Raw genomic sequence first — 22034 nt, 5'->3', positions numbered from 1 at the left:
AGTGGGAACAATTAACAATGTACAGAGACAATCTACAGACTTGGAGAAAACATTTGTAAGCCATACATCAGATAAGGTATTAATATCCAAAATATATAAGGAGCTCAAACAATTCAATAGCAAAAAACCAAAAAACCTAATTTAAAAATGGGCAAGTGACCTAAATAGTTATTTCTCCAATGAAGACATACAAGTGACCAACAAATACATGCAAAAAAAAATATTCACATTGTTAATCATTAGGGAATGCAAAATAAAACCACAAGGAGATATCATCTCGGATGGGGAAAAAAGGAAATCCTTATACATTGTTGGTGTGGAAATGTAAATTAGTACAGCCATTATGGAAAGCTATACAGAGGTTCCTCAAAAAACTAAAAATACAAATACCATATGATCCAGCAATCCTACTTCCTAGTATTTATCCAAAGGATTTGAAATCATCTTGTCAAAGAAATACCTGCACTCCCATGTTCAATGCAGCACTATTCACAATAGCCAAGTTACAGAATCAACCTTTTCACACTGTTTGGAAAAACAAAGAATTTCTCAACTCAAGTTTATCTTTGTGATAGGATAAATCAAGAAATAATATGTGCAAAGCCATTTAGGGTCTGCAACAAAAGTGGAGGTAAGTGTAGTGAGGGGTGGGAGCAGAGGAAAGAAGGCAGAGAGGAAAGAAAGAAGGGAGGGGAAAATATCACAGCAGGTCATAGAAACTACCTCAAGGAATCGAGTTTAAGAGCAGGATTTCCACATTCAATGACTTTCATCCAAACAGGTAATGCAACCTAAGTTTAAAAAATTGTGTAAATGTTGTAAAAGGGATTTTCAAGGCAATGAACATTGATTACATGCACCAATACATCTGAAAGAACTAGAAAGCACAGAGTTTAGCCAATACGTTTGTGCATTTTAAAGACTGTCCCTTAATAAACATAATAACGAGCCTTCTTATTTTGCTGCAACATTATTTATCACAGCAAAGAACTCGAAACAACTTAAGTGCCTATCATTAAGAGAACATCCCAATTAACCGTGATTTAGCCATACTGTAAACTTTTTTAAAAGAGGTACCTTTCTATGAGCTGGCATAGAAAAATATCCAAGCTATGGCTGAGTGAAAAAGCAAGTTGCTGAAAAATGCATATTATAACACACACACACACACACACACACACACACACACACACACACCCCAAAGTGACAATAGCTATAATCCCTCAGGAGGAACCTGGGATAAGATGGTTGTGGGGACAGAGGAGGAGTCAAAGAAGACTGGACACTTTGGTCTTCTCAGTAGTATTTTTTAATAAAGAAAATGTATTCAGATTTTACTTAGAGAAAAAGAATGATTTTAAAACAATAGTACACACCCTCGAATGTGTTTATCCCAAATCAAAATTTAATATATTGAAACCCACCAAACCCATGCTTATGCTCACCTAACAATGGAGCTTCTCCCACCATGTCTATGAATATATTTGAACACGTGGATATATCCCTGAATACACAGAAAGTGTTTTCTTGAGTTGGTTATTTTTTTAAAACTTAGATCGCTGAAAATCTTCTCATGCAAAACTGAAGACATCAGTAGGCTTCTACTCACATGTTGATGGGGTTTCAGACACGTTACCCCAAAATAAGTCACCTGGGCATACTGAATATTTTAAGCTGAAGGAATTGAGAAACAGCATGTACAGGAAGGACTTTCTGATCTTTCCCTGAAGCAGGGCATAAAACTAAGGAAGGACTTTCTGGTCAACTTCATAATAAACCTATTTAGAAACTTATAATAAACCTGATTAAAAATTTATAAAATAAACGCAAACTGTGGTGGATGCTATTACTATCTGCGAATAAAGACATCCTCCTCTCCCCAAGGAAGGACTATGCTCCTCCACTCCATTTTGGACTTGACCAGGAGATTTGCCTTGATATATACAACCACCAAGCAAAATATTTAAAGGTGACCAAGTGGTCTGTTTCTCTTGTCACTGTCCTCTGCAACAAGAGGCATATCCCATAGAGCCTTTGATCTATTTTACAACTACGTGAATTGTGGATAACTGATAACAACATGAAACAATTCCTGTCCACTGACATGCAAATATTACTTTCTGTCTCGTGAAGATTCAGTGAGCTTCCCTCCTCCACTATGGAATGTGTTTTGTCCTTCATTTGCATATTCCTAATCTATGAATGTGGCTATTCTTTGGATTGTCATTTCAACTAGTCTTAACATCCTACCAGTTCCCTCGTTAATAATGAGTTAAATAAAATCTCTAACACATGTTCATTTTATATCTAAAAGAGAGTATAATTTTACCTTTCTTTGAAAATTATCCTGAGTGCTTAAAATGTTAGATAATTTTACTATACACTGATTCCCCCTAACAACCCTATCTTTTACTAATGAGAAAATGGAGCCCCAGAAAGACTAAGTAACTTGCTTAAAGCCACACACTGATTAGTAGCAGAGCTGGAATCTAAACTCCGGGTCTAGATGACACCTCTACACTGCTTCAAGGGCAACCCTTCAGAGAAAGGAGAGAATAGGATGGAATCAGGGTATTGTGAAATCACAGAAGTGTTAAGGGCCAGTTCCTTTTTTGATCATATGAGGGAATGAAGGCACAAAGGTATAAAGATCTTGGCCACATTGCATAGCTTATTATAGGCAGGGATCAGAACCCAAGGTTCCTTACAACCAGCCTGATGATCTTGTGTTCAAGGAGGAAGTCAAATTAGACTAGGGCCTTGATGGATAAATAGAATCAACAGACTGGCAAGATGCAGAAAACAGAGGTTGGACACATGTGAATGTGAGGTATGGAAAGTAGGAGAGGCCCCTCTACCACAAAGGTTCTAGGAAATTTACACAGGGGGGAGCCTGGGAGCGGGAAGAGAAGGGGCAAGGAGACTCTGTGTCCAGACGTTGTCAGAGGGGGCCACAGGTTTGTACTGTAGGAGAAGTACTGCTTGGGGCAGAAATTCCTGGAGGCTGTAAAATGAGTTATCTGCTTTCCCAGTAGTCAGAGACTAGATGCTTGGCCACCTGACTTTGGGCACAACCCTTTGCCATCTGAGCTTCTGCTTCACCTGAGGCTGAAAAAGATGACATCCAAGATTCCTTCTACAGCCAAAAACTATAATAAAGTCAAAAGAGTAGACATACTTCCTCATAAGTTGATCATCGTGGCATACTCTGTTATAATCACATGTGTTCTAGAAACCCAGGATGCCACGTGGGGCAGAAAAGCCAGAAAAGCCCAGGTGGGGTCCTGGAGAGAAGAGACTGCCTCAAACTTTATTTTGGAGGAGGAGGTTGAGACCTCATCTTCTAAAGAGGAGAACAAACCTACTTGCCCTTGCCTGACTGTCAGGCTGTGTTCCAGACCAGCAGGGACTTCACAGCAAGGCCAGGCTTTCTATTCTGTGAGTTCCTCACACCCAGAGAGTGTCCCCATCTCTCTGCCACTTAGGCATACCCTGCTTCTCACAACTCTGAGGCAAGAATCAAGTTCACAGGGCATCTGTTCACTGCTATGGGTGTGTGGAGACAGCCACTGACAGGAACACTGATTCCCAAAAGGCACATGTAAATACAAGATGAATGCAAAGAGAAAAGTGACTGAACTAGAGAGAAGAGATCAGCTCTACCAAGAAGGAATCGCGATTCCTGCTTCTATTATTATAGATAAAAACCTACCATCTTATGGTCACATGCTGGGTCTTATGAAAATGAGGCATGTACACACAGACAGTGGCCTCTCCACACCTATGCACCAACCTGTGGAGCCTCTCTCCCCAAAGAATGGCCAAGAACCACGGCATCAGCAACCTTTAGAAATGCAGAATCTCAGGCCCCATCCCAGCTCTGCAGAATCAGAATCCGCGTTTTAAAAACATCTCCAGCTGATCACATTAAACTTTTTGAGAAGTGCTGTTTGTAGGGTTCCTGAGAGTAATGCAGCAGCAAAACTCGGGTACACAAGGAAGGACTAACAAGTGAGCAGAGAGCTGGAGATTGGGGAAAGACCAGACCATGAATTGGGGATCACAAGCTCTCTTACCAACACAATAATTCAGAAGGTGACTTCTCAAAACTAATCTTCAGCTGAGATCAGCTGACAGAGTAAGACCTTCCCAGGATGAAAAAAGTGATGAATCCCCAGGCAGGGCAAGGCAGAAGGGAAGGGGCAGACTCTCTCTTGATGGCATCCTAACAGAATCAATTGTCAGTTCCCAAAGCTGTCCTAGAGGCGTGATGCTCTGTGGTGCATTTGCTATCTCTCTGTGACTCACCACAGATGAATGGGCTCAAAGAAAAGGGAGAAGCGAGCCATGAAATATAGTAAATTACAGCTGAATTTTCCTCACCCTGGAATTCATTCAGTAGTTTTAATGAACTTACAGTCTGGAAGGCAGGTTGAAGAATGTATATGGAATATATTTCATGCCACTCTGAGCATCAAAGGAGCCCAATTCCCTTTGTTATTAAGGGGATAAATGTCCTTCCTTCAGTCAGTATCTTGGCAAAAAAACAAAAAACCTGTTTTCCATTATTGCTGTTATTTACTGCAAAACTCTAAAGAATACAGATTTTCAAGAAGTGGTTCCCAAGAACACAGTCAGCTTCCTGACCTTGTATCTTCACCCTGAACCAATGAGACAAACAGGGGACCCTGAACTGTCACCTTAAAATTCCACCAGGTTCTCTCCCTGTGGGCTACCTCCTTTGACTTGACCCATAGACCCAAGAGAGAAATTGTCATGGCTTGCTTCTAATTCAGGTTGGAGGAAAACTCAAAGACCCCTGGAAGGATATTGAGTTATCTCTAGAAAACAAAAGCGGTACCCTGATTTATTAACGTATTTATATGCATTAATATATGTCCAGATTAGACCTGGACATTTAAATTCATCCCCAAAAGGACATAGCTTATGCTCTTATACTCCACTCCCACCGAGCATTATCAGTCATTTTCAAATTATGGACTGCTCTCTATCAGTAGATGATAAAATCAGCTTACTGGATTATGACCAACAATTTTTATGTTAATAAAATAGAATAGGAAAATTAGACTTAATCAGTGGTAGTAAGATGAGAGTGTGTGTGTGTGTTTGCATGCATAATGTAAAATGTATTTTTTTACTGTGTGTCACAGTCAAACCAGCACAAGAGCTACTTGTGGCTACAGAGCACCTGGATATCAACCCCTTACTGGAAAGAGCAGAGAGACAACATGAGCAAAGAACTGGAAAAACAGGTTTCCTCCATGAGCTTCTAAAAGCAAGAAGAGGAAGAAATTAAGCCCTCTTGTGGCCCAATAGATGGGCTGGAGCTTCTGGTTACCCTCTCCCCTACTCACATCCCCCCCTCCCCCTACCCATTATGGCTCAGTCAGAAGCCACATCCCATAAATCTCACAAGAATGAAGAAAAGCTGATTTGTGCCGCACAGATTTGTGTCTCAGACAAAGATGCCAATCTGGTGGATGGATTCCCCTTAGCAGTGAAAAAAGAGGCTGAGCAATTTGGAGATCCTATTCCTTGGCACAGTTTTTACTGAGGTCCTCATTCTCTACAAAAATTACTTTCCTTTTCTCCCCAAGGTGTGTTCATGGTAGCTCCCAGTCATGCTTGGCTTCAAATGCACAAAAAATCAAAACAGGAATTAACCAAATGTCCAAACAGTACTGATGTGAACTTTAATGTAAACACTAAGTCATAATCCCACCTTCGTCACTATATCCCAATACCTCCAAAGTTAAATACAGAGGCAAGGTAGCATAAGAGTTAAGAGATTGGGGCCAAAAGTCAAATTGGCCTCAACTGAACCAAGCCCCATCATTTCCTGACCTTGGAAAGTTACTTATGATTATCTAAGACTCAGTTTTCTCACTCATAAAATGGAGGCAATAATATTATAGCACCTATCTCAGAGGATTTCATAAAAATTAAATAAGTGTGTAAAGCATATAGCTCAGTGCCAAGGACATAATGATTATCATGCATCTTCAAGTAATATTATGGCTATTTTTATTATTACAATCATACTCTATTATTTAAAGGCAAAGTTTAGTTTCTCCTCAGCCTAGTGACAGAGCAGGAGCATCACCAGCTTGGATAAGCACCACCATTTTAAAGTTCCCCTTGATCAAAAGCCACCTAAATCCAACCCAAAGGACATCAGCCTAATGGCTAATGTCAGCATGGCCATAAACTACAAATGACATCTCCAACCAGAAACATTCCAACCCTAAGACAAACGCCTCCCCAACCAGAGACATGCCAGCCCCAAGATAACCTCCCCTCCAACCAGAGACATTCCAACCCCACAATAAACTTCTCCACACAGAAACATTCTGAGCCTGTGATAAGCTCTCTCACCCTGAACCCTTAAATACTCTTAGTCTGTAAGAGAGAGTGCTCCTGACCAAAAATTGGCCAGAAGCCCCTCTCAGGTTTATTCTCCAAAATAAACCTATCTTTGACTGTTGAGCTGCTTTTCATGTTTCTTTCCTCTTTCTTTAACTCTTACATCTAGTTTGTTTGGTTGTTGTTTGTTTTGCAATCAATACCAATGGTATAAATTTAAAAGGAAGAGGATAAAGATATTATTTTTGTGATCAACGTTTGTTGTAAATGATTTATATAGTGATGGGTCCCAAACTAAATTTCCCAGGGAATTCCCTATTTCCTTGCAGGGGGAAAGAGCATCCAAATTATTTGCCCATTAAATGAGCTTCCAAAAGCCAGAAAATCTATGCATCTGAGAGTTTTCATCTCAAGAGACCCAGGAGCTAGAAATCTTAGCACTATGAATCATCTCTGTCCAAGTGTATAGAGTCTATTAGCAGAGGGCAGCTCTTGCCTCTGATGGCAACGGAAACCAGCTGCTGCTGAGAAAACAGGAAAGGTAATCCCATGTTTCAGCTTTAATGTGCCTGGTCAATTGTGAAATCTGACTTGAAGGGAGAGAAATTTCATCTTGACCCCCTTGGATAATGAACAAGAAGGACAGCCTGGCCTGTGAAGGAAACACCAGAGTGGGGCCAGCTCAGAGAAAATTCAGCCAACATAGCAGTGGAATCATGCTCTTTAAGTGTCAGGCCAGCCTCATATGTACCACACTTTTTCTAAACACAGGTTTCTCCATTCACAAATCGTTTGCTTCAGAAATGACTTTTTCTCCTATAAATGGAATTCCTTTGTCTGAGAACCACATATGCAAGAAACAAGCACAAAGGAAGAGCCATCTAAACTACCAGGTCAGCTACATTCATTCATTCCTTCACCTGCCCCAGCATACCCATCCTACAGGTTTATTAGTGTAACAATAGGGGTATGGATGAGGCAACAGGGATGTACAGAGGAAGAAAGTGCTTAGAGTGAGTTGTATAGCTTAAATGCTCATATTAGAAAAGATGGAAGGTTTTAAATCAATGCCCTACATTTCACCTTAAGAAGTTAGAAAATGAAGAGCAAATTAAACCCAAAGTAAGCAGAAGAAAGGAAATAATAAACACAAAAGCAGAGCACAATAAAACGTAACACAATCAACAGTAAAAGTTAACAAGGACAGAAGATTTTTAAAAACATTAATGAAAGTAATAAACAAGTAGCAAGGTTGATCAAGAAATAAGAGAAGGCACAAATTACTAATGTCCCGAATGAAAAAGAGATATTGCAGATCTTACAGATATTAAAAAGATGGCAAGCAATATTATGTCAATGAATTTCACTACTTAGATGAAATGAACAAATTCTTTGAAAAACCACAACTTAACCAAGAATGACTCAACAAGAAATAGGAACTCTGAATATCCCTATACCTATTAAGGCAGAGGTTATCCACATGCAGCTCCAGCAGACAGGCAGCATCAGCAACACCTGGAAACTTTCTGAAATGTAAATCCACAGCTCTCACCCTGATCTACCAAATCAGAACTTTAGAGTGGGTGGGGTTGGGGGTCACAGCAATTTGTGTTTTAACAGACCTTGCTGGTAATTCTGATACCATTTGAGAACTGTTTCAATACTATCTTCCTACAAAGAAAGACAGATCTAGATGGTTTCACTGATGCATTCTATCAATTATGTAAGAAAGAAATCATACCAGCCTTACAAAAACTGAGAAAATTTAAAAAGGAGGGATCACATCTCATCATTTACTGTCAATCTCTACTCTTTCATGGAAGTTGTAGGAGTCTTTTATTTTTCCTGTGATTCTTATTTTAAAGTGATTCCTGGTTTCTTTGAAATGGGCCATTCTGACAGACAAGTGGTCCACATAGCCCAAATGGCCACACTTCATGTTCTCAAGTAGAGAAAGGTCTTTATTAGTTGTTTTCTGCCTTTTGCTTGCAGCCCTTAGGGGAGTGATAATCTAGTTCACTATAAGGTAACTAGGGCAGGGAGCTGCTCCTCACCCACAAGGATACCCACAGCATAGCAATCCTTCCCTACTCTTGCATACAAACCTCACTCAAGCCAGAGCAGGGAGTGGGACTCAGATAACAAAACCGGTGATAAAAATGAACTATCTGCTCATAATATTCCTTCTAAATAAAACACCCATACCACCTTTCCACATCTGGCTGTTTTTCTTAGTCATCCTTAAGCCTCAGGTGTAATCTACAGAAAGGCTTTTTTGAACCCCCAAACTAAGCAGATGTAACTAAATCTTTACATCTTTATCCAAGAACTTAATATTGAAATTCTCTATGACTTTGTACCTCTGTCAAATAACTTATATTGAAATTACTTGTCTGGGTCCTATATCTCTCCAATTATGTCATTAGCTCCTTGAGGGTAGAAACCACATCTCATTTTTTGTTTTGGTTTTGGTTTAATATCTCACAGTGCTTGACTATTAATTGCATAGTTCCACTCAGTAAACCTGTACTGAAATGAAGAGTCTGAGAGTGGAGTCAGGTCAAAATTTACCTCCATAAATAAATTACACTCAACTCAAAACATTAAGTATGACTTATTTTTTAAAATAAATACTTTCAATTTGTTCAATCTCTCAGTAGTATTATTAACACAAACTACATGGACTTTCATTTTGCAAATCTTACCTACCCTTTTTAAATCTATGGTGGAAACATAAGGTCCCTTCCCACAGATTCATGCATTGCAGAACCTACTAGAAGATAAATACAGGGCTCAAAAGAATAACAGTAGTAGGTGACACCTAGAATCTTAGGATAAAAGGGTTGGATTTCTTCTTTTAGCCTCTTTATGTAGACCTGCATTTTGCCTTCACAGCCTTGAGGATCATCCTGAAGCATGAGACACAGATTCTCCCCCCTCCACCCATTGCAGACCCCATTCCAACAAATCTTCCAATAAGTGAGATCCTGAAGAATCAATCTCCCTCACAAGCAGAATAAGTGCCTGAGGGAGGCCAAGTTTTGCAAAGAGTTAATTATGATGAAGGAGGACATTCTGTGGCCATTCATTTTTATTGGGAGGGCAGGCATTATATTAACAGCTGGTATATATATCTAGAATTGGGCCATATAGCATACATACATTGTCTCATTTACTTCTCACAACCCTTTGAATTAGATACCATTAGTAAGCCCCACCCTGAGAATAAGCTTAACTGGCTGAAAAATCACAAAGTTTAAGTGGTGGAAAATGGATTTAAATTTACATCTCTCAGACCCCAAAATCCATGCTCTGAATGCTAGTGTTATGTTGCCTTGTTTACAGACTTCTGGTATAATTATGCTCCTACAATGTCCCACCCAAGCCAATGGCAAAAGTAAGTCACTGATATCAAAGAGAGGGGGATCATCTACCCCACCAATCTGAAGACAAAAAGCACCCTTTAAACATGATTCATTTTCGACACAAGAAACTAATTTAAGAAACATTTCTTTCTATTCAAAATAACGATGCTAAATGGGAAGCGATTTAAGCTTTACAATGGCTTCATCAGAATCTCATCTGTCAAATCTCAAAATCATGCTCCCAGAACATATTTCTCAATAGAGTGAATCAGCAGGAAAGAAAAGCAGATGTAAAGCAAACAGGTGAAAGTATGAAGTTAGCAATAACTGTGCTCATGGGCCACCACCATCAGCACCACCATCATCATCCTCATCACCAGTATTATATTGTTATTATTAAATACCTTCATTCCCAAATAGTAGCATTATGTCCTCTGAAGGAATGGGGCTTGTTTACCCAGCAAACAGGCACTGTTTGCATTGCCAAAAGGGTTAACCTACTTTCTCTCTTGATAATGGGTCATGAGTGAGTGGGGGTGATCAGTAAAGATAGTACTATTACAACAGAGTACACTTGTAGTTACTAAAATTATCCAAAAAATCATGGCAAAATTATCAAAGATGTAGGATTATGAATTTGGTATGGCAGCAGAAGGATGATTGCACATCTCACAGTCCATATTGCTCACATCGGGTTCTCACATGCTTTAATTGCAGTGCTAATTCTGAGAACTCTTGATTATGATCTAATGGTGGAACACATCTGAAAGATTAAAGAACTGATTGTAGAAAAGTCAACACAAAGTCCTCCATTTATGTACATACCAGAGTGCAACAAGACAACGGGGACGACCCCATCCCCTGGTGGCAGAGCACTGCAATTCAGAAACTCGCAGCAGGAAGGAACTTGCCTGTGACTCCACATTCAGCCATGCTTTCAGAAGCACTGGACTTGTATCAATTTCTAGGGATATTTGTGTTGTCAGGGTATACTAAGTAGGAATCTATTCCCATTTATATTGTGATTTGCTTTGTACCTACTAATTTTCACTGAAATCACTATTATAATTTACTCTCTCTATCCCCACAAGTAAGGGATGGAACTTCATTTCCCAGTAAATGTATTTTGTTTTATTGCCTCCTAGGTAACAATGTGCAATAATATCAAAGTGTTTCATTTAAGATCTGTGATTTTGTGCTTTTCAGGACTAGTAAAATATAATAGCATGTGGAACTTATGATTTCTAATTTGTTTCAGGACGAAGTATACTGTGTTTATATAAGCCACGCAATATTAACCCTTCAAGACAACTTTAAAATCTCTTTCAAAGCATGATTAAAAGTACCTCTAAAAATTTTCCTTGTGAAATGTAAATGTATCTAATACACCTATAAAATCTTGTCAGCTACATTTATGAAACATAACTCATAAATTTACTACATAAACAACTAACAATAAGTCAAAATAGTAACATTGATAACAATTGCTAAAATGTTTACACTTACTAAAAGCCAGGATATACACTTAATGCTTTTAATCTTTATCTCTTTTAACGCTTACAACAAACCCATAAGGTAAGTATGTTATTCTCTTTTTAAAGAAGAAGGTAAAGCTTAGAACTATGTACCTCAACACTGGCACTCTAACATTTTGGATAATCCTTTGTTGTGGTGGAAATGTTCCATGTATTATAGGCTATTTAGCAGTATCCATGGTCTCTATTCACCAGATACCAGTAATATACCCCATATCCAGAAGTGACAACCAAAAACTGTCTGCAGACGTTGCCAAATATCCTCGTAGGGCCAAACCAGCCAAATCACCCCCAGTTGAGAACCACTGGCTTAGAGAAATAAAGTAACTTACTAAAGGTCATATGCTTAGAATATAATTGATCAGAAGCCAGGCATTCTGACACGAGAATGTATACTCTCAATCAATGAAATACAGTGCCGTTTACTCTGTGATAGTTTAAAGAACATAAATTTTCCTCCAAAATAGAAAACTAAAAATGAAGACAAACTATAAATGCCTTCCTGTAAAAAGATAATCTATGGCCACAAGAGACTGTGCCCTTCCAAACTTTTCCTTTCCTAATTAAGGTCGATGTCCCAATGCCTATTGCCCTTATGTAGCTTGATCTCCTGCCCCACCTACCCCAATCCTCTTTAAGTCCTATTCCATGTGCCCCAAAAGACAGTCACCAATCCCTTGTTAAGGCTGATTCCACCCTTTAGTAAATAAGACCCAGCCTCTGCCTCACAGAGCCCCTGAAGAACAGGACCTGTGTGCTTCCTACCTGCTCCCTTAGATGACCCAAGACTTCCACCTGTATCATCTCAAAGTGCAAGCCTTCTGCACAGTGGTCACTGAATTCTAGTACCGAAGTCCCAAGCCTTCAGTGACTAAGCACTTTCCACACACCAAAGTCTTCCTATGTGCCTCACATACACTATTTCATTCCAGGTTCACAAGAACCCTAGGAAGCAAATACTATTTCCATTTACCAAAAGAAACAGATTCCAGTAGGCAGGGGAAACCCACACAAGCATTTCACCAGGTTCACGACAGGACTCAGATTTCAACCCAAGTATGGACAACTCCAAACCCCTATACTCTTCCAATTCATGGCAGGGCAAAGACTACAGACACACCCTCCCAAAGCATGTTCGCATCTTGCCATACTCCCTCCAGCTTGCTTAGAAGTTCATCATTCCAGTCCCCTCTCCTCGACATCCCAAATTTATGGGAATAAACAAAGCAGAGCTGAGTGTGACTTCACTTGTGGAATAGAAAAGGGAAAAATTCAGGCAGTGACCTCACGAACTTTGAAAAGGCAGTATCATATTAAATCAGAGGATAGAAAAATACAGAACATGTTTTCTCTTATCTGATTCTATTTTTGTTATTTACTTTTTTATGCATAAAGAGTTATGTATTCAAGTATGACTGATCACATCGCTTCAAAGCACTTTAGCTGTTAAGTACGAAAATAGACAATTTTGAAAAAAGAACCTGGTGGTGGAGGTGAGGATTTTTCCCTTTCAATCACATTACTTAAATATAGCTTGTTGTTTTTTTGTTAAGTCTTGATTAAACTTTCCTGAGAGCTTCAACTTTTAGGTTAAGGCCAAATACGAAAACTTTCAAACATAAAATGTCTGAAGAGAAAAGAACAATTGGCAGAGTAGGGAAATGAACTACCAAAGGCAGATCTTTTTGACATTGACTTTATTCAGCTTTAAGCTGCTTCATTTGGGGAAGAAAAAAAAGGAGGGGCTCCACAGCTGTAAAAATCTATAAAGCCAGGCCGAGCACAGTGGCTCATGCCTATAATCCCAGGACTTTGAGAGGCCAAGGCAGGTGGATCACTTGAGGTCAGGAGTTTGAGACCAGCCTGGCCAACATAGTAAAACCCCGTCTCTATTAAAAATACAAGTAGCTGGGCGTGATGGCATGCACCTGTAATCTCAGCTACTCAGGAAGCTGAGACAGGAGAATCGTTTGAACTGGGGAGGCAGAGGTTGCAGTGAGCTGAGATCTTGCCTCTGCACTCCAGCCTGGGCAACAGAGCAAGACTCCATTAAAAACAAAAACAAAAAACAAACAAACAAAAAAACACTATAAAGCCAAAGGGATAGAAAGAACTCAAGAAACTTTCAATGTCTGAAAGGCCTGCCTTTAAACCCTGGCCCGACCATTTGTCTGCTCATTTGAGTTACCTCAGTTGAGTTATCTCTTTTCCATGAGTTCCTTTTCTGTAAAAACAGGATCATTGTGAAGATCAAATAAGAAAATGCATGTAAAGCACCTGGCACACAGCAGACACACAATAGATTTCAATCAGTAGGGGGTCCTTTGGACATAGCTATGTGCTTGCCAAAGTTTGTGCTTTAGCAATACTTTTAATGTCCCATGATTACTTCTCATTAATTAGGTGAATTTAGAAGTATTGTAAACCAAGGATAATCTGGCTAGGGGCTAAAGGACAATATATATGGGGTACAGACTATGTTACCTGCCCAGTGATCTCTGTGCTAACTGGCAGCATTGTTCTTTTCTGGTGATTCAGTTAAAGAGCAGAGAGTGCCCGCCATCACTGCAGATGTTGTTCAGTGACCTAGACTTCCTCCTGGAAGGACCTCAGTAACTGGAACCAGAGAATATTGTTTTTGGGCCAAAGACCATATTCGTTCTCAGATTGAATCTCATCTTTTTACAGACAAGGACACTGAAACAGAGAGGAGCAATTTGGCACAGCTAAATGTGACAGAACCCAAACGTGATTCTTAATCTTACCTCTTTACCAATGGTTCTCAACTAGAGGTGATTTTGACAGACATGGGACATTTTTGGTTGCCACAACTAGGGGAAGATGAGATGTTACTGGCATCTAGTGGGCAGAGGCGAGGGATACTGCCAAACATCCTATAATGCACAGGACAGCCCCTATAGCAAAAGCATCAATAGTGCCATGGTTAAGAAATGCTCATCTACTCCATTGGACCAGTGTCTCCAGGGAGTCTGAAATCTGCCTTTAAAGCTGCTGCTGCTGCTGCTGGAAGTTGAACTTGGCCCCAGCATGGCAGCCCTTACCAATGACTGATTCAACCCTGTCAATTGTGCCTCTTAGCATTGAAAGCCACCAGGATTGGGAAGGATTTAGAGATTTGCCTCCTCTGGTAACGTAAAGTCTGGACATAACTTTTGAAGCACCCTGATAGGCCTGGGCATAAGTGCTATCGACAGTCCTGAAAATGCACTTCAGTCTTATTAGGCAATCTAAGAAACTTATTCTCAAAACCATTTTGGCAAAACACCGCCAAACAGCCAAATGATGCACAACTACACAGATATCTGAATATCAAATATTCAGAATGATCCACCCTGAGCAAATACATCTGATACTGTACTGAGCACCTCCAGGATTAATGGCTTGAGTAGAGGAAACATAGAGGTTGAGGCACTGATTAAAGCTAAAATACTCTCAGTGTTTCCACCCAAAGCCTGAGTTCCATGTTGCAGGGACTAAAAAAAGAAAAGAAAGGCAGAGTAAATGATTTAAGCAATTATGTACTTACTGGTTCTTGCCATGCATGCCATCTGTCTTGCTGACCTCACAGGCCTCTACACCGGCCAGTGTGAGGGTCAAATGAGAGTCTACGTGTGGGAGTATGCAGTGAACTGCAAAGCCATTTAAAAGTATGAGTCACAATCCAAACTTATTTACCCACAGTTCCACCTGGTAACTATGACATTAGTTCTGACCCATGATAGAAATACATGAAGGATCTCAATCTGATTTATTCATAAAGTCAATGCACATTTAATAAACATTTGTCATGCCCAATGCTTTTGGGGAGCATATTCCCCACTTAAAAAAATAAGTGATGCCACAAGGAATGACATGCACCCCACTAACTCTTATACAGAATTAGAGAAGTAGGAACTCTTTTAGGTGGAAATACCTAAGAAGTTTCCATTGAAAGGGATGGTCTTTGAATTGGATCTTGAAGAAAAGATGGGATTTCAACAGATAAAAATGAGAACATTCAGAGTACTGGAAAGAATATGAAAGAAGAAAGGATCATAAAAAATCAGGCAAATATGACAGTCAATAAGGAGTTCAGCTTGACTGGAACTAAGGGTGAATGGAACGAGGTAACAGACAAAGCAGCAAAGTTTAGGTGGAAGCAAGTGTAGGCAGCCTTAAAATCCAAAACAAGAAGATAGGCATTTAATGGCCAACTGGAAGCCAATGGAGATTTGTTGTTATTTTTCAAACATAGAGGGCACAACCAGAGGAGCTGTGGAGAAAGTAATCAGACATAGGTATGCAGCATGGAGAAGACGAAGAAACCAGAGTAAAGAACGAGATTAAAGAGGCTACCCACTACTCTAAGAGACAAGTGATGAGACTGGACCAAGATCATGGGAGGGAAAGTAATGCGAAGGAAAAGCCCACAATCTGTTAGAGATACATTAATCATGGTCAAAGAGGAAGAATAAAAAGTTAAAGTTGAAGAAACACCCAACATAAGATCATACAAAGGGGCTCAGAAGTTTTGATCCTGGATAAATGGAAGAATGATAGTAATTATCAGACATAAGGAAGATGGAAGAGAAAGGACAAGTGAATTGTGCCTAGATGATCCTCTTGACTCAGAAAATGACAGCTCAATCCCAAGGTCACTCCTGCTACTGGTGTCTAGATACACTACCCAGACGCAGTGCCTTGAGCTATTATGCTTATTACATCCCAGCACCCTCTCATCCCATGCCTAGTTCCCAGGTGAAAGCCTCTAAATAGCCTTTCTGGTCCTAGATCCCTACACCTGTGCCCTGCCCCCTCCCACCATCCCCCCTCCCCAAGACTCCTGCTGATACATTAGCAAGAGTAAGTGAGTGAATGACTGAGTAAGGAGTGAATGAGTGATGGCTGCCTGTACTCTGAACTCTGATCAAAACTATGTAGACTCTCCATCACTCCCCTTCCCCCACCCCCAGCCATGTTTTACCTGAAATTACAGTGCTTGTTGGCCCTTTCTCACATTAACTGCCCCAGGACTTACCCTTGCAGGCTAAGTCTCAGCATCCATCTGTGACTGGGGCTCTAACCAGACCACTGTGGCTGCTATAAAGTCACCCTGATTCAGGTGGCAATCTTGGAATGTAAACTGGACACATTCTCATGGCTGATGCACTTGTTCTTACTACTTTGAGACTGTATTAGTCATCACAAATATAGGAAAATATTTGTAAAGGGATTTATCTCTTGGAAGATCCTCTTGTCCCTGATGTTACCACTTAGGCTCTGAAAATCAATACTACTAAGTAAGCAGTAGAATGCAGGATTGGTTGTGCGTTAAATATGCAAAAATGTATGATTTGATTTATCTGGTGTCACGCCTGTTAATTTTCCCAACAAGTTACTTAGCTGCCACTTTTAATTGCAAAAGTAGGGGACAACAGTCTACCAATTCTATTTCAAAGGTGCTGAAAGAACTTCGGAATTAACCAATGGGCCTTAATATATCCTGGGAAGGAAACAGAGGCAGAGTTCAGCAGAAAATGTACCACATCCCATCCTAGGATACAACCGCTTAGCAGGCAGCCTCCCACAGGGTGATAAACACTCGCCTTCCCTCCCTTCACACATGACAATCTATTATTACCAGCAAAGGTGGCTCTTGATGATGACTTATTAGGTATGCCAATTCATGAAGGCTGAACATGGGCAGGCCTGACTAAGGGAATCGTTTGCTGGATTTAATCAATTACTGGGTTCATCAAGTGTGATTACTGAGCCACGTCAAAATCCAAGTGAAATAACAAATTAGACATTCATGGAAAAAAATAACTCCTTGCTTTGCCTTGCCACAGATAGAGGCCACACTATTATCTATATGTACAATATCTAGGTTATCAACTATCTGCACATGTCTGTATCCTGGGCTGTCTTCCTCCTAATGTCTAGAATATTTTTGAGCCATTTGCCTTTTTGAAAAAAAAAGCCTAAAAATCAGCAACACATACATTTTTAAAATAACTGAAGACATAAAGAAAACAAGGAGAAAAGATTTTGGGCTATCCTATTAGACTTCAGTATGCCCATACTTTCAAGCACCACGAATAATAAGCAATACTGGAGGCTCACTTTGTAATCTAGTGAGAGAAGAGTATACGATAATGTAAGTATCCTCCCAACAGACCTGATTGTTCCCAATGATCTTCAATACTTGTATCTATTATAGCACTTACCGCATTTTATTATAATCTCTTTGTTCACCTGTATCTCACCTACAAGCCTGTGTACCTATTAACAGAGGCATTTGTACATATCTTGTTATTTCCAGTATTTACTGAACTACATGGCAATATACTATAGTAAGTATTAAATAAACTTTTGTTGAATTGGAAGATTTTTGTAAAGTATTGTGCATGTGACTATCAATATAATATGATTATCAAAAACATGAGAGACACCTTTGGCTAAAGTTAATTACTCACAGAACTATGTCTAGATTTAGAAAATGAATAAATCAGACACAGTAAGAGCTAGAACTTCTGCCTAAACTATCTAAACATTGCTATGATTAATAACAAATAAACAAAAACGTTAATGCTAATGAGGTTTTTCACTACCTGGTATGGCTTTTTTAAGTCACAACTCCAACTCCTAAACATTCTGACCAAAGTATTTCCATAATCCAGACACATGAAAATTGAACATGTATCTGTAGAACTCCCTCAGGTTTGTGGATAGGTCTTTAATTTGTGCCTCTATTTCTTAATCCCCTATCGTACTAAAATAGGGGTGTGTGTATGTGTGTGTGTGTGTGTGAGAGAGAGAGAAAGAGAGAGTGAGTGTGTGTGTGTGTGTGTGTGTGTGTGTGTGTGTGTGTGTTGGAAGCACTTCTATCATAGATTCAGCTTGCAGCATCAGCTCTGATAGCAATTCCTTTCTTCAAGGGCAGCCCATAAGTATTTGATTATTTCTAAGTATTTCTCAAAGGTATAAACTTCTGCAAGCCAGACCTGATAACTTGAAGGTAAAGCTCTATTAAAAGAAACCAGATGAGAAATTTATGAGTAAGCAGGTTTACAGTGTAATCCTCTCTAGCCGTCAAATTACCATTTCACCACTTCTGCAAATCTCTTGGAATGACTGACACTCATGAACAAGATTCATTCACAAGCAAAAGGATAGTTCCCCTTAAATATGTGGATTTAAAACCCAATCCAGTAAGGTTTTCTGTGCAAGGAGAGGCTTACCTGCTACCTATTGATTCCCTTGCTAACCCGATAAAGAGGACTTATGAAATCACTCTTTCTACTGAAATTTGGTCTTGGAAGAGATTAGTATACTCTCCTTAATGCTAAGAGTGAGACTCAGTAGAATCACTATCATCAAAACATTCCCTTGGGCTACCAAAATATGCCTCGTACTTCATGAAATACTTAAAGAAAGATGACTGCCTCAATTGTGTTGTAGTAGGATGACAATTACTTTGAAAGCTGTGGGTTTTTTTTTCTTTAAAAAGGTTTTGATAGGTAAACAAATATATAAGTGAAATAAAATGAAAGTTAGCAAGAAGTGTAAACAAATGTAGATTATTTTTGTATCCTGGGCTGTCTTCCCTCTGATGTCCAAATCAAACCTTTTTAATATAACATTTATATCACTTAGTTTTCCTATATTAAGCCGCCTACTTTATTTGACTAATTATTAACTCCAGCCAAATAACTGCAGTTAGAATTAAACTCGCCAGTTAAGTCCACATTGCTGTGTTTATTCCTACCATGAAAAAGGAATCACAGCTATTCCCAGTCCAAATAAACCATCAAGTAGGCAAGCAAACATTCAAACAGACCATTACTTGACTGGGGGTGTCAAGATATATTTTAAATTGTCTACCATTCATCAAATGAGGAATCCACCTACTCCAAATCTACAGATTCCCAGAGAAGGTCTCAAGCAAGATTATTCTGAAAAAGGCTAATGGTTTGCTACATGGATTAAAGAAGGCTGGAAATTTTTTAAAACACTTCTTTTATCGAGAGATTTAGTCTATGGTCCATTCTCTTGAATGGGTGGGTTCAGTGATAGCTTGACCAATAAGACACAGCAGAAGTGATGCAGTGCCCACTTCTGGACCCAGGCCATAATTAAGAGACTAGCAGCTTTTACTTCCTGTCTCTTAGAACATTTGACCTAAGAAACCAGATAAGTGCAACTGCCCTGAGACCACCATGTAGTAAGAAGCCCAAGCGAGATGGAAGCACCTTGAAGGCCAAAAGCCACATGAGAAGAGAGGGAGAGAGAGAGAAAAAATAGAGAGGGAGAGAGCAAGAAACAAAAAGCACCAAGACTCCTAACATGTGAACAAAGACACTGTCTTGGAAGTGGAGTCTCCATCCCCAGCAGCCCCAATTGACACCAGGTGGATCAGATTCAAACCAGCCAACCAAGTCCTTCCTGAATTCCTGACCTGCAAAATTATGAGCAGAATAAAAGTTATTTTAAGCCACTAAGTTGAGGATGGCTTGTAATTCAATGATGGATCAGAAGCACATGGATCTACTTCATATAAAAATATGTATCTCATTAAAAATAGAAGAGCTCAAACTGATCCTCTATTAATTCACACGTTAAATGACTTCAATAAAGCTTGTTCAATGGAATTGGTTTATTTTTCATTACAGTGACAAAATAAAAAAATGCAACAGCATTCACGTCAGATATGCAAAAAACACACTTTCAAAACAAAATTGACATTGTAATTTGAACCTTGACAGGTTTGAGCAGCTCTCTTGTAAAACTTCCTCTCACTGTCTAAGTATCTCTCCTTAAAATAAAATTGAGGCAACTTTGAAGCACCTCATACTCCAGGTTAAGTACATGTGAAAATGATAAATTACTTTTTACTACTCAAGACTACTGTGCCCTCTAATCTGAGTGATTAATTTACATCCTGCTCAGTGGTTCACATGCAATTACTACCGTGAGTCCAACGAACCTGAACAAGACAAAATTGTTTAGCCATCTGTACAAGCTCTCACTATATTTAGAAAAGTACAGCAATCTCCAGGAAGCTTTAAAGTTTTAGTTCATTTTCCTCTCAATGACTCGTGCACTCTATGCTGCATATCAAATTATAATACCACTCCTTTGGACCCAAGTTTGCTCAACCCACTTTATTTTGTTGTTGTTGATGTTGTTGTTTTGTTTTAGGCTTTTAGCAGCCTGAAGCCATGATTTTTAGTTTCTGTCTATAGTGATAAGAATAAAAGAGGGATGAGGAAGGGGCTTTACTGGCCCAAATAGAAACAGAAACTAAGAACTCATGACTGTATTCTCTCCACTGGACACCCCTGGAGGAAACCATCCACAGGAATCTCTACTGTGAGAGGATGCTCATTAGAAAAGGCGAGACTAAAGCGGTGATCTAAAAAATGCCATTGTTGAAACCTACTGGCAAATTTTAATTGCATTAATGATCTTTTTTAATCTGCATGTAATCTGTTCAATTCCATAACACCCAAGTCAAGCACAATGAAAGCAGACACAGGCCTTCTAGATTGAATTGTGGGCTTCAAATGCTTGGTCAGCAAAAGGTCTAAGTAACTTTATTTCCAAACTCTTCTCAATAAAAAGAATAAATATTACAGAATATAGCAATAGAGTCACATTATAATAAATGTGTCCTTAGGCAATATTGATATTGTGTGAAATTCATCAAGTGTACTTACACAAACCTACATGGTACAGCCTACTACATGCCTAGGCTGTGTGGTATAGCCTATTGCTCCTAGGCTACAAACCTGTACAGCATAATACTGTACTTAGTACTGTGGGCAACTGTAACACAATGGTAAGTATGTGGGTATCTAAACATATCTAAACATAGAAAAGCTAATGCATTGTACTATAATGTTACTGCAGCTACTATGTCACTAAGCAATAGGAATTTATCAGCACCATTATAATCTTATGGGACCACCTAACTCAAGAAAAGCCTCCTAACATACATGAGGCCTACACCCCTAGATAAGCCTAAGATAATATGCTTACTAAAAGTTTATGAAAGCTCTTCCTAAGAAAGCATCAATGATCAGCTGGACCTTTAGAATCCCAACTTTGATGGAGAGTCATAGCTAAGTTTAAAGAATAAAGATGGAGGTTGGAAGTAGCAAGACATATTGCTGGAGAAATAAAAGAGGTCATGGGAGACCGTCTGTGCCATTATTGTCCAATCAAATTTGTGAAAACAAATCATTGTAAAAAACAGAAAGCAGTGTATACAAGATGAACCAATGAATGAACAACGTGAGGTGATGAATATGTTAATTTGCTTGACTGTAATGATTTCAGTATGTGTATGTGTATATATATATATACACACATTAAAAAACATATCATACACTTTAGATATATATAATTTTTAAAAGATGAACCAATGAATAAATTCCACAAAGAAGTATGTGACATTTCCTAAGCTTATTTCATTATTATATCATTAGAGAACCCACTCACCCTCTCCATAGTCACAACTTGTATGCATGCTCAAATACACATGCTGCTCCACCAAGTCAGCAAACTACATCTGTCAACGGGTACTGTAATGGGGAATGAAAATCGCATATGTACTGAAAAATGGGCTTCCCATTGGACCTCGGAGGCCATGCACTCCAAAACCTGGTAAGTCATTTTTGAACTATAAATACAGAAGATTTAAGTCCAACATTTAATAGCCACATAGGTTAGGGCCAGTGACCACCTG

General features: G+C 39.2%; 1 protein-coding gene across 4 annotated transcripts in view; it reads right to left on the bottom strand.

Moving 5' to 3' along the window:
• Window positions 1-22034, bottom strand: part of PDE1C (phosphodiesterase 1C) — a 572912-nt gene that overhangs the window by 299494 nt on the left and 251384 nt on the right. The window lies entirely within an intron of this gene.

Source organism: Nomascus leucogenys, chromosome 17 (genome assembly GCF_006542625.1).
Source record: "Nomascus leucogenys isolate Asia chromosome 17, Asia_NLE_v1, whole genome shotgun sequence".
In the NCBI taxonomy this organism is placed as follows: domain Eukaryota; kingdom Metazoa; phylum Chordata; class Mammalia; order Primates; family Hylobatidae; genus Nomascus; species Nomascus leucogenys.
This window is presented reverse-complemented; position numbering and strand designations above follow the sequence as displayed.